An 11,818-nucleotide genomic window follows, 5' to 3' on the forward strand; every position below is an offset into this window, starting at 1 on the left:
CTTCTCCTTGCGCTTGACTATCATTACTTGTGTGTGTTGATATTGTCTATATAGGGTGACAAAAGTCATTGTTTATTTATGTCTATATTTATGAATCCATGTCACTTCACGAGGATAAAAGCCAATTGTAGAACTTCGGATTGTACTGGAATGTGACACACGCATCTAGTACTAGTGGTAGCTTACTCAATACCGATAGATATTTCGCAGCATCGAGTAGCATGGAACCTTATCTGAGTTTACTGGCAACATGTAACTCCTTCTCAGTGAGAATCTTATCAAATAGAGAGTTCTCTTGGCTAGTTTCAGTTAAGTCCGTATCTCGTATGGCAGTCAGCACTGGAAAGAAAGTAAGCACAATTCGTCGGCTTCCTCGTCAAAGATGAGTCGCATGCGTTCATGGAGGAGCCTGTTATAGTGCTCGTTAAGATGTTCTTGCTCTTTCGAAGATAAGGGAAATGGCAAGTATTCTTCAAGCTGCTCTTTAGGGAATGCGCCTATGTCTGTCAGGACATAGACATGTGTGAACACTTTGAGCTTAGCATCCAACTCGGTTAAGCATTCTGCGACTCTTCTATGTTCAACGAGGGCTTGCTCAGTTGCTATCTCATGCAAGGTTCTAGGAGTTTGCTTAGGCTTTAGCATAGCTGGGGGCTCAGGCCTAGATGAGCAAGTTTGGTCAACGCTAGGATTTCTTATGCTCTTGGGGTTTCCATGTTTCTCCTGAGGCTTTGTCATTGCGTCATGGTTCTTCTTGGATGTGATTGGTATAGATTTTTCACCCTGTTGTGACAGTGTTGTATCCACTCTTGATTGGTCAATGCAAGTTTTGTTGTCGGTGGATTGAGTATTGCAAGCAACCATTGATGGTAACAACTGCTTTGATTTTTCAGAGCACACGGATGTGTCTGAGGTTTCACCGCTACTAGGAGAGGCATTAATGGGGTCATTGGTGGATGGACTTGATGCTTTATTCCTTAGCTCTCTAGCGCTCTTGGTGTCAATGTTCTTAGGGTCTACAACCACCTGTAACTGCTCTTGTTTTTGCAGTTTTCTCCTCTTTTTCTTGGTCAGTGAGGGTGTATCTCTCAATGACTCAAGACCCTGGACTAGGTCAACCATTGATGTGCTTGGTTGGGCCTCAGCATTCTCTTTCTCTAGTGTGTCCTTATGGGACAGAGCCATGGCCTGCTGAATAACCTTGCTAGGTTGTGAGGGTACAACTGCCTCCCTTTTTGGAGAGTCTAGCTTGTCCCTTCTGTTTAACTCCTCCAGCCTAGAATTTAGGCACTTTGGAAGTGGTGTTGTCAATGAAGTTGGCCGCGACACCTCCTCCACAGGTAAACTACTAATAAGGACACGTTCTGCAAGGGGCATTGTCACGGCCAAGGGTTATGACTGCTGTGATCCCTGATTGGAAGTAGTAGCAGCTAGTTCAGTGAACTTGCTGCTATTGGTGGATTGCAATGTCAAGTCCTTAGGTTGATTTGAAGTGGTTGTGTCTTTTGTTGCCCTTAGAGCATTCACTTGCGTAGGTCGAGTATCAATTGAGCTAGCCACGGTGGATTGCACAGGCATATCCTTAGGTTGAGAGCTAAAAGTGGTGTCGTGTCATGCCTCTTGGACATTTGGAAGCTCTGATGTAGGTAGTGATTGGGATTGAGTAGCCGCACTTGACGACTGTTGTGCTTCCTGTGTCCGTTTAGGGGAAGAGGGTGTAGGAGATTTGGGACTCCTAAGTGGCTTTGACACTGGCTGGGAGATTTGCTCATGGCTGTTAGATGATTTTGCTATTTGCTTTGTTGAGAATTTAACCTTGCCATGAGCAACGTTGTGCCTATGATGCCTGCTATCCTCTTGGGATATCAAAGGCTCCTTAGGCACTAGTGGCTTTTGCGTATCCTCAATGATTACATCTGATATCTACTTGTCAAGCATGCTAGGCTGAGGATCTACCCTCCGATTGATCCCGTTCCGTTTCTTGATTTCGAGTATCAATTGAGCTAGCCATGGTGGATTGCACAGGCATATCCTTAGGTTGAGAGCTAAAGGTGGTGTTGTATTGTGCCTCTTGGACATTTGGAAGCTCTGATGTAGGTAGTGATTGGGATTGAGTAGCCGCACTTGACGACTGTTGTGCTTCCTATGTCCATTTAGGGGAAGAGCGTGTAGGAGATTTGGGACTCCTAAGTGGCTTTGACACTGGCTGGGAGATTTGCTCATGGCTGTTAGATGATTTTGATATTTGCTTTGTTGAGCATTTAACCTTGCCATGAGCAATGTTGTGCCTATGATGCCTGCTATCCTCTTGGGATATCAAAGGCTCCTTACGCACTAGTGGCTTTTGCGTATCCTCAATGATTACATCTGATATCTACTTGTCAAGAACGCTAGGCTGAGGATCTGCCCTCCGATTGATCCCGTTCCGTTTCTTGATTTCGAGTATCAATTGAGCTAGCCACGGTGGATTGCACATGCATATCCTTAGGTTGAGAGCTAAAGGTGGTGTCGTGTCGTGCCTCTTGGACATTTGGAAGCTCTGATGTAGATAGTGATTGGGATTGAGTAGCCGCACTTGACGACTGTTGTGCTTCGTGTGTCTGTTTAGGGGAAGAGGGTGTAGGAGATTTGGGACTCCTAAGTGGCTTTGACACTGGCTGGGAGATTTGCTCATGGCTGTTAGATGATTTTGCTATTTGCTTTGTTGAGCATTTAACCTTGCCATGAGCAATGTTGTGCCTATGATGCCTGCTATCCTCTTGGGATATCAAAGGCTCCTTAGGCACTAGTGGCTTTTGCGTATCCTCAACTATTACATCTGATATCTACTTGTCAAGCACGCTAGGCTGAGGATCTACCCTCCGATTGGTCCCGTTCCGTTTCTTGATTTCGAGTATCAATTGAGCTAGCCACGGTGGATTGCACATGCATATCCTTAGGTTGAGAGCTAAAGGTGGTGTCGTGTCGTGCCTCTTGGACATTTGGAAGCTCTGATGTAGGTAGTGATTGGGATTGAGTAGCCGCACTTGACGACTGTTGTGCTTCCTGTGTCCGTTTAGGGGAAGAGGGTGTAGGAGATTTGGGACTCCTAAGTGGCTTTGACACTGGCAGGGAGATTTTCTCATGGCTGTTAGATGATTTTGCTATTTGCTTTGTTGAGCATTTAACCTTGCCATGAGCAATGTTGTGCCTATGATGCCTGCTATCCTCTTGGGATATCAAAGGCTCCTTAGGCACTAGTGGCTTTTGCGTATCCTCAACTATTACATCTGATATCTACTTGTCAAGCATGCTAGGCTGAGGATCTACCCTCCGATTGGTCCCATTCCGTTTCTTGATTTCGACCATGAGGCGCTCGGTCACTCCACTGTTGTTGACTCGAGACTTGGTTTTTCGTTTAGATCTCCTCCTATGCTTCTTTGCTCTTGATATGATTGGGCGTTTGGTTGACAAGGGAGGTTTAGCAAGGGGTTTTGGTACCCAAATCCATTGGTTACCTGCATAATACCCTTGATCACGTAGCAATGCTTTGGATATCCATCATGGCATTGTGCTGACCCTCCATCGATGCCTTCGTCTATAAGGTTTGGGCTTCTTTTGGGGTCTTCTATGATATTTGTAAGTCCAAAGCCCGTCCTTGGCATTGTCTCCTGACCTTCTTGTTTCAAACATGGCCTCACTTACTGGTTCTCATTGTTCGACCTGTGCTTGTATCAAATTCTCCAACAAGTCCTTGCTCTCGTTAGCAGGCTTGACTGTTATGTCACCACTCTCCTTGCCTTTCCCTCGAGGTTCGATGAGGTCACCCTTGCTAAAGGTTGTGACTATCCTCACACCTAGTAGTGTCAGATGCATCCTCTGTGTTTGTTAACCCCAACACGAAGAAAGCAAAAGGAAATAAAAAAGATGCAGATCAAAGGCGGAAAAAAGGTAGCCCGACTGAAGAAAGAAGAGGAGAAAAGGCCAGAAGTGCAAGGGCAACCTTAAAAGTCCAAGGGAAATGCATAAGGGGAAAGGCGCATTTTAAAATATAAAGGCGCACCCTGAAATCTTGTAAAAGAGTGCCAGGCGGTGGAAAATCCAGAAAGCTAAAACAGAACGTAAAGACAAAGGCCAAGGCAAAGAGAAACGGAAGACAAAGGCGCACGAGGAAAAGCGCAAGTCCAACTATTGTAAAAGAGCGCAAGCGCATCATGGTTTAATTCAAGGAGTGCCGAGCTCTCACCCGTGCAATTTGTAAATGTAGACGGGCGGTTGAAAGGAAGCTAGAAAGATAGAAGGACAATGGGGAAAAGGGCCTAGGCTATGGCCGGCCATGTAAAAAAAGGAAAAAGGGAATGACCGCCCAAAAGGGATTTAGAGTTTTGTATATAAAGTTGAAAAGTGAAAGAGAAGCTCATTCTTATGTGTGGCCAAAAGTAGCTCTCTTCTTCTTCTTCTTCTTCTTCTTCTTGCTTGCTTGAGCTTGTGCTTGAGAGAGGGAGTGTGAGAGTGTGAGGGAGTGAGTGTGTGAGGGTGAGGGACCGAGGAGGAGAAGCTCTCCATCTTTTCCTCTCTTCTTCTCTTCTCTTCTCTTCTCTTGTCTTACTCGCAGCAATGGATCTTGGAGCGTGGAGCTTGAGGATGGAGCTTGCTTGAAGCTTGCACTTGGATCGTGGAGCCACCGGAGTGTGCGGGAGAGGAGGTAACTCGAACGACACGGAGGTAAGCTCACTACACCCTTAGATATGGATGGCGCGTCGGTTATGTGAGAGGTAGCCATTAGTGCTCGGCTTGGAACGCTTGAAACAATAAGCGGTCCGTGGGTCTTGGCGGTTGAGTGAAAGCTCCCACATTTTGGTTCCGTTGCCGGGACCAACGGATTCAAGCCTTGAGCGCTTGCGCGCTTCGAATCGAGCACTGGAGTAGGGTTTTCCCCGAACCGGTGCTTGAGGTAGATAGGTAGGAAGCGAGGGGGTTGAAGATGGTATTCGATCTCCTTGGCAAGTAGGTGTTTTGCTTTCTTGAGATTTATGTTGTGGAATGAAGTAGTGTAGGAATTTACTTTGTGATTGGATGCATTAGGATAGGAAAAAACAAAGAAAAAGAAACAAACAGTAGGGTTCTCTGTTGCTGTATAACAGGCTAAAACAGGGAAATAGGGGCACAGATCCTTGGAGTGCCGTTCGATTCGAGCACCACAGTGGTTCCAGGCATGTCTGGCATTCCCTTGTAGTGTCCTGCACCTATCTGGAAGGCGCTGGATGATTCGGTGTAGTAGACGTCAGCCTCGAGGCATCGCGTGCAACTCGCAGGCCGTCGTCCGCGCCGTCAGACCAGGCCGTCCGAGTCCCAGAATCGGACGTCTGATTTTGAGAATTGGACGTTTGGACAACCGTCCGATCGGACCAACCCGTCCGATTTTGAAAATCAGATGCTCGGACCACTTGGACACTCGGACTTGGACCAATCCTTCCGATTTTGGAAATCGGACCACTTGGACTTGGACGCTCGGACAACCGTCCGATCGGACCAACCCGTCAGACTCGGACACTTGGACACTCGGACCACTCAGAATCGGACCATCCGACTACTAGAATCGGACCACCCTATCCGATCCAATTCCCAGAATCGGACCACTTTGAGAATCGGACCACTTTTTCGATCCGAGTCCTAGAATCGGATGTGACCAAAATCGGACCACTGGGCCGATTGGACCAACCCAAAATCGGACGTCCGATTCTGATAATCGGACTCTTGAAAATCGGACATCTGAGAATCGGACAAAAAATTGTCAAAATCTGACAGGTATCTAGAACATAAATTTTGACACATCTAAACCCCGAGATTGACCCCAAAGGCTACTTAGAGCTAAAGGCACATGATAAATCCATCACTGGGTTAAAATTTAGAGCACTTAGTTCAAAATTTGGCTATAAATGGTCCTCCAAATTGTGCATGGCTTTTACCGTAACGGCCCTGCGGGCCGGGGGGACTGCCTCCCCAGACCCCCACAAAGGGGGCTCTGCCCCCTCCCCACCTCCCCCGATAGGTTGGAGAGAAAACACGCGCACTGACAGGTCTTCCAAATTGGACCCTGGTGAAGTGATGGCTCTACACCAGCATGGAGTCTCACTTGCAATAGAGCAACCAAAAGGCCATACCCGAACAGAGAGTAACAGAGACCCTAGAACATCAATGGGCCAATCTAGCCATCAAGGGCAAAAAGGCCACACCACGAGAACACAAAGACATTGTGTTCAAACCGTGTCTAGTCAGAGCAAAATGCAACTTCAGCAAGCTACAAATGCGAAGATGACTAGACATGACAGTCTTGACGATAGATGTACCTTGAATAGCACTGCACTAACAATCCAAGACAGCAGTGGAGAATCCACATCTGGTAGTGTAGTTGAGAACTCAAGGGCATCTGTCAGAAGGCTTAAATTTACAAGACAGGACCCGGAAGATAAAGACATAGTACCACCTGCTTATCTTAGGGTCAAACTCACCACGAAAAGAGAGCATACTATCGACGCTCTGATTGATGAAGGAGCAGATTTTAACATCTTGACCTATGAATCATGGACCCTACTAGGCCAACCAGAGCTCACCCGGACTAGTGCAACTCTTAGCCCTTATGGGGGACATCCACAAGCACTCATAGGGAAGTGCAAAATCCTTGCGAAAATTGAAACGGAAAGCTTGCCTATCCTATTTCATGTTCCTCCAAAAAGTGCTAGCTGCAGGAAGGAAACCCTCCTAGGAAGACCCTTCAAAAGGGCAACCAAATGTGAGGCTGACTATGTAGCACAGAGGATACACCTGACACTATCGGGTGTGAGGATAGTCACCACCTTTAGCAAGGGTGACCTCAGCAAACCTCAAGGGAAAGGCAAGGAAGGTGATGACATAACAGTCAAGCCTACAAACGAGGGCAAGGACTTGTTGGAAGAGTTGATACAAGCATAGGTCGAACAACGAGAACCAATGAGTGAGGCCATGCCGGAAACAAGAAGGTCAAGAGACAAGGCCAAGGACAGGGTTTGGACTCACAAAAATCGTAGAAGACCACGAAAGAAGCCCAAGCCTTATAGGCGAAGGCATTGATGGAGAGCTAGCACAACACCGCGATGGATATCCAAATCATTGCTTCGTGCTCAAGGATACTATGCAGGTAGCCAATGGATTTGGATACCAAAATCCCTTGCTAAACTGCCTCTATCAGCTGAAGGCCAGAGTGCCTCAAAAGCATGGCACAGAAGGAAATCTAAGAGAAACTCTAGGTCTCAAGGCAAGAAACCAGACATGATTGTTCAAAGGAAAGAGCCCCAGCCTAGCATGCTAAATAGATAGATGTCATACGTAGCCATTGAGCAGGCACAAAAATCGTTAGCGCCCAAGGAGCCTTTGATTCCCCAAGGGGAGAACAAGCATCATAGGCACAACATTCCTCAAGGCAAGGCTGATCGCTCAACAAAGAAAATGGCGCAATCATCTAGTAACCTCGAGCAAATCATTCAGTGAGTGCCAAGTCCACCTAAGAGTCCTAGATCTCCTATGCCCTCTTTTCCCAAACAGACAACACAGGAAGCACTACAGCAGTCGTCAAGGGCGACTGCTCAATTCCAATCTCTATCTCCATCTAAGCTTCCAACTGTCAAAGAGGTGGGACATGATGCCATCTGTAGCTCTCGACCCAAGGATAGGCCTGAGCCACCTAATGCGACTAGATCAACTCATGATCGATCTACACAAATGAGTGCTCAAAGGCCAACGAAAGACACAACCACTTCTGATCGCCCTAGGGACTTGACGCCGCAATCCACCAAGGGTAGCCAGCCACTGAACTAGTTGCTACTACTTCCAATCAGGGATCACAGTAGTCATAGCCCTTGGCCGTGACAATGCCCCTTGTGGAACGTGTCCTTAGTAGTTTACCTGAGGAGGAGGTGTCGCAACCAAATCCCTCAACAACTCCGGCACTTTCAAAGTGCCTAAAGCCTAGGACGGGGGAGTTAAACGCAAGGGAGTTGGTTGAAAATCTAGACTCTGTGAAAAGAGCGGCAGTTGTGCCCTCACAACCGGGCAAGGCTATTCAGCAAACCACGGCTATGTCCCATAAGGACACGCTAGAGAAGGGAAATGCTGGGGCCCGACCAAGCACATCAACGGTCGATATAGCCCAGGGTCCTGAGTCGTTGAAAGAGGCACCTTCATTGACTAAGAAAAAGAGGAGAAAGCAGAGAAAACAACAACAGATGCGGGTGGTTGTGGACCCCAAGAACTTTGAGACGAAGGGCGCTGGAGAGCTTATGAATAAAGCATCGAGTCCTTCCACCAATGAACCCACTGATGCCTCTCCTAATAGCGATGAAATCTCAGACACATCTGTGTGCTCTGACAAACCAAAGCAACAGTTGCCATCAACAGTTGCTTGCAACACTCTATCCACTGACAATAGAACTCACATTGATCAATCAAGAGTGGATACGACGCTATCACAACAGGGTGACAAATCTATATCAGTCACATCCGAGAAGAACCATGGATATAGCAGCAAAACCTCAGGAGAAACGTGAGAATCCCAAGAGTATAAGAAATCCTAGCATTGACCAATCTTGCTCATCTAGGCCTGAGCCCCCAGCCATGCTAAAGCGTAAGGAAACTCTCAGAACTTTGCATGAGATAGCAACTGAGCAAGCCCTCGTTGAACATAGAAGTGTCGCAGAATGCTTAACTGAGTTGGAGGCTAAGCTCAAAGTGGTCACGCATGTCTACGTTCTTGCGGACATGGGCACGATCCCCAAGGAGCAGCTTAGAGATTACTTGACCTTTCCTCTATCATGGGAAGAACAAGAACATCTTAATGGGCACTACGACAGGCTCGTGCATGAACATATGCGACTCATCCCTGACGAGGAGGCTGACAAACTGCGCTTAACCGTAACGTTCAATGAAGTGCTCTGTCGACCGAATCTCGTAGACATAGAGCTACTAAAGCGACTGTCAGCAGGCCAGAGTAAATTTGAGCAGCGTTGGTGCGAAAGCCGCATTGTAATGGCCGAACTAGGGGCTCAGATCATGACGGTCTCAGAAGAGCGATTGGCCAAATGGCGGTCTCAAAGAGACCCAACCTACGTGGCACCAACTTCCCTTCGAGTGCTCACTGACATTCGGGGTATGGACTTAGCTGGGACTAGGCTACAGGGCCCTTTGATTGATAAGGTTCTCACTGAGGAGGAGTTACATATTGCCAGTAGACTTGGTCAAGGTTCCATGCTACTCGACGTGGCAAAATATCTATTAGTATTAAGTCAGCTACCACAAATACTAGATGTGTGTCCCACGCTCCGGTACAACCCCGAGTTCTACACTTGGTTCTTATCCTCATGAAGTGGCATGGATTCATAGATATGTATATAAATAAACACTGATTTTTGTGTCACCATGTATAAAAAATATCAACACACACAAGCAATGATAGTCAAGCGCAGGGAGAAGGGTTGGGTTTGACAGGCTAAGCTCCTCAGGTCCTCCTTTCATCACACTGTTAAAAATCGTGTGACTAGACCCACCTCCAAGTGAAGGGCATGCAACCCATATTGCCGCCATAGGAGGCCTTGACCAACAACTCTGATGGTGTAGACATGGTGTAGTCCCTTCCTATACACCTTCTTCCCTTTTTGGTCTATCCTTCCGAGGATGTACCCTGTCCTACTCCACGACAACCAGTCCACGCGACTTAGCACAAACTAATATCCGCTAATGACTGGAGGCAACGCGAACATCAGCATGGGGGCCATTCCTCTACAATAATCACCGCATGCCTCACCCCTCCTCATCTTGTCATATGCGCTTCATAAACCACACTAAAATCCCTTCCATGCAAACAATTGTATCCTGTATCAAGGTCTAACCCTTGGAGTGCGTCTTGTAGGTTTCCTTTTGCGGTGGAATGCATGGAGGATCATGGAGATCTAGCATTCAAGGACGCTCTTCGCAGAAGGCGAGAGCATATGGCATGCGCCCCTCCACTGGAGCGCTATGTGCCCACCATCAAGAGGTATGCCAAGAAGCGAGGCCCTAAGCGACACTGCCCAGGGCGAAGGCCGAAGAATCCTCGAGTCAAGAAAGTCGAGACTCGAAACGCGCAACAGGTGGCAGCACTAGTGGTACGCACTCCCAGCTCCCGCTCGGGCCCCAGATGCTCAAAGGCAGAAAGGGCAGCTCGGGAAAGGGAAGAATTCAATGAATTGTTTAAAGACATTCTGGAAACGGTAGCGGCCCGAGACTACACCATTCATGTCCCGGCCGACATGTTCCCTGCCCAACCCCACGGGAGCCCCACACCAGTAGAGCCCCAATCACCCGGCCACCCAGACTCGCCCCGCCTCGTACAAATAGAGTAGCTCCATGTTGTATAAAGGGCTTATCAAATGCTACCGGGCCATGACTTTTTGTCTTTAAATGGTTAAGTGTTGACATGTTCCCGAAGTGTACAAACTTTTCATATCTATGTTTAATATATTTCACGTCTTTAGCAAAAGAAAAAGCTAATCAAGGGCATGTGATAAATATCTAAGTCAACACCATAAAATTCAGATAAGTGATGTATCCTTGCATTGCACTGGTTTACTATAGTTGCGGCATATACCATGCATGGACTCTCATGAAGCGGCAAGTTGATGCAGAATGACACAGGTCAATGTCTCGAAGCGTTTCACATCCAAGTCACCACAAAACCACCAACCCCACAAAGAACCATTATGGAGGAGATGACAAGAATACCAAGAAACAAAAGCCATGACGGAAACACCACTAGAAGAGAACCCAAGGACACATCTACAAAAGCACATATTGCGACTGAGCATGGCCAAAGCATGATCATCGATTACCTCCTTCTTCTTGGCCAAACTCTATGTTCGGGCAGGAGCCACGCTCTCAATAAGGGCGAACGTCTCTTCATCATCAAGGATTCAATTCGCAAGATGCTCTGCCCTTGACCATGCACAGCTCACTCCAAGTGCTCCCTCAATTATTCGATATCTCACATGTTACAAAGAAATTTGCAAAATCTCAAGTGTTTCTTCTCACCTCAACAATAGTTCCTCTAGCATCAAGGCTGGTGACACAGTCATCTCTGTAATAGCAATTCTTCATAGCCTTTGAATCCCAATATTTCTCAATCCAAATGAAAGGCTAACAGCCTCAATGTATGGCATTGATTGTATTCATTTTTCCCACAAAAAAAAAAGAGAGAAAGAAAGAAAGAAACAAACAAAAAAAACGGAGAAAAAAGAAAAAGAAAAAGAAAAGGAAACAGAAAAGAAAAGAAAAGAAAAGAAAAGAAAAGAAAACAAGAAAGAAAGAAAGAAAAAAAAGACATGATCACATCACCTCACATAGGGGTCCTCAAATTAGGTACGTCTAGTGACCTTGGTCGGCTGGCTCCGTCCCTAATCTCCTAACCCTTTGTACATCCCCCACAATTGTTCAGGGCACATTAAGGGCAGGACATACCTAGGCAGCTCGCCTCGCCTATGGTTAGACCTGTCACCCTGAACCACTTGCACAATTCTTTTGCACTCATCTCAATGCCATTACAATCCACAGTGGTAAGCAAGGCATGAAAGACAATGGAAAAGTACACCATACCTTTCAAGCACTATAGGTAGTCACTAACTACTAAGAGCCAGACATCAAGCTCAATTATGCTACATGGCCGTGACAAGACCATAATGATGTCTCAAGCAATCTTCAAGTGTACTTTTTCCATCTTCATCGAGAAAATTTTCCACCAACTTAGCCCCTTGCTACACTAACCCATTGCTATACA

Source organism: Lygodium microphyllum, chromosome 4 (genome assembly GCF_053477565.2).
Source record: "Lygodium microphyllum isolate KBCC chromosome 4, Lygodium_microphyllum_v1.1.10, whole genome shotgun sequence".
Classification (NCBI taxonomy): Eukaryota; Viridiplantae; Streptophyta; class Polypodiopsida; order Schizaeales; family Lygodiaceae; genus Lygodium; species Lygodium microphyllum.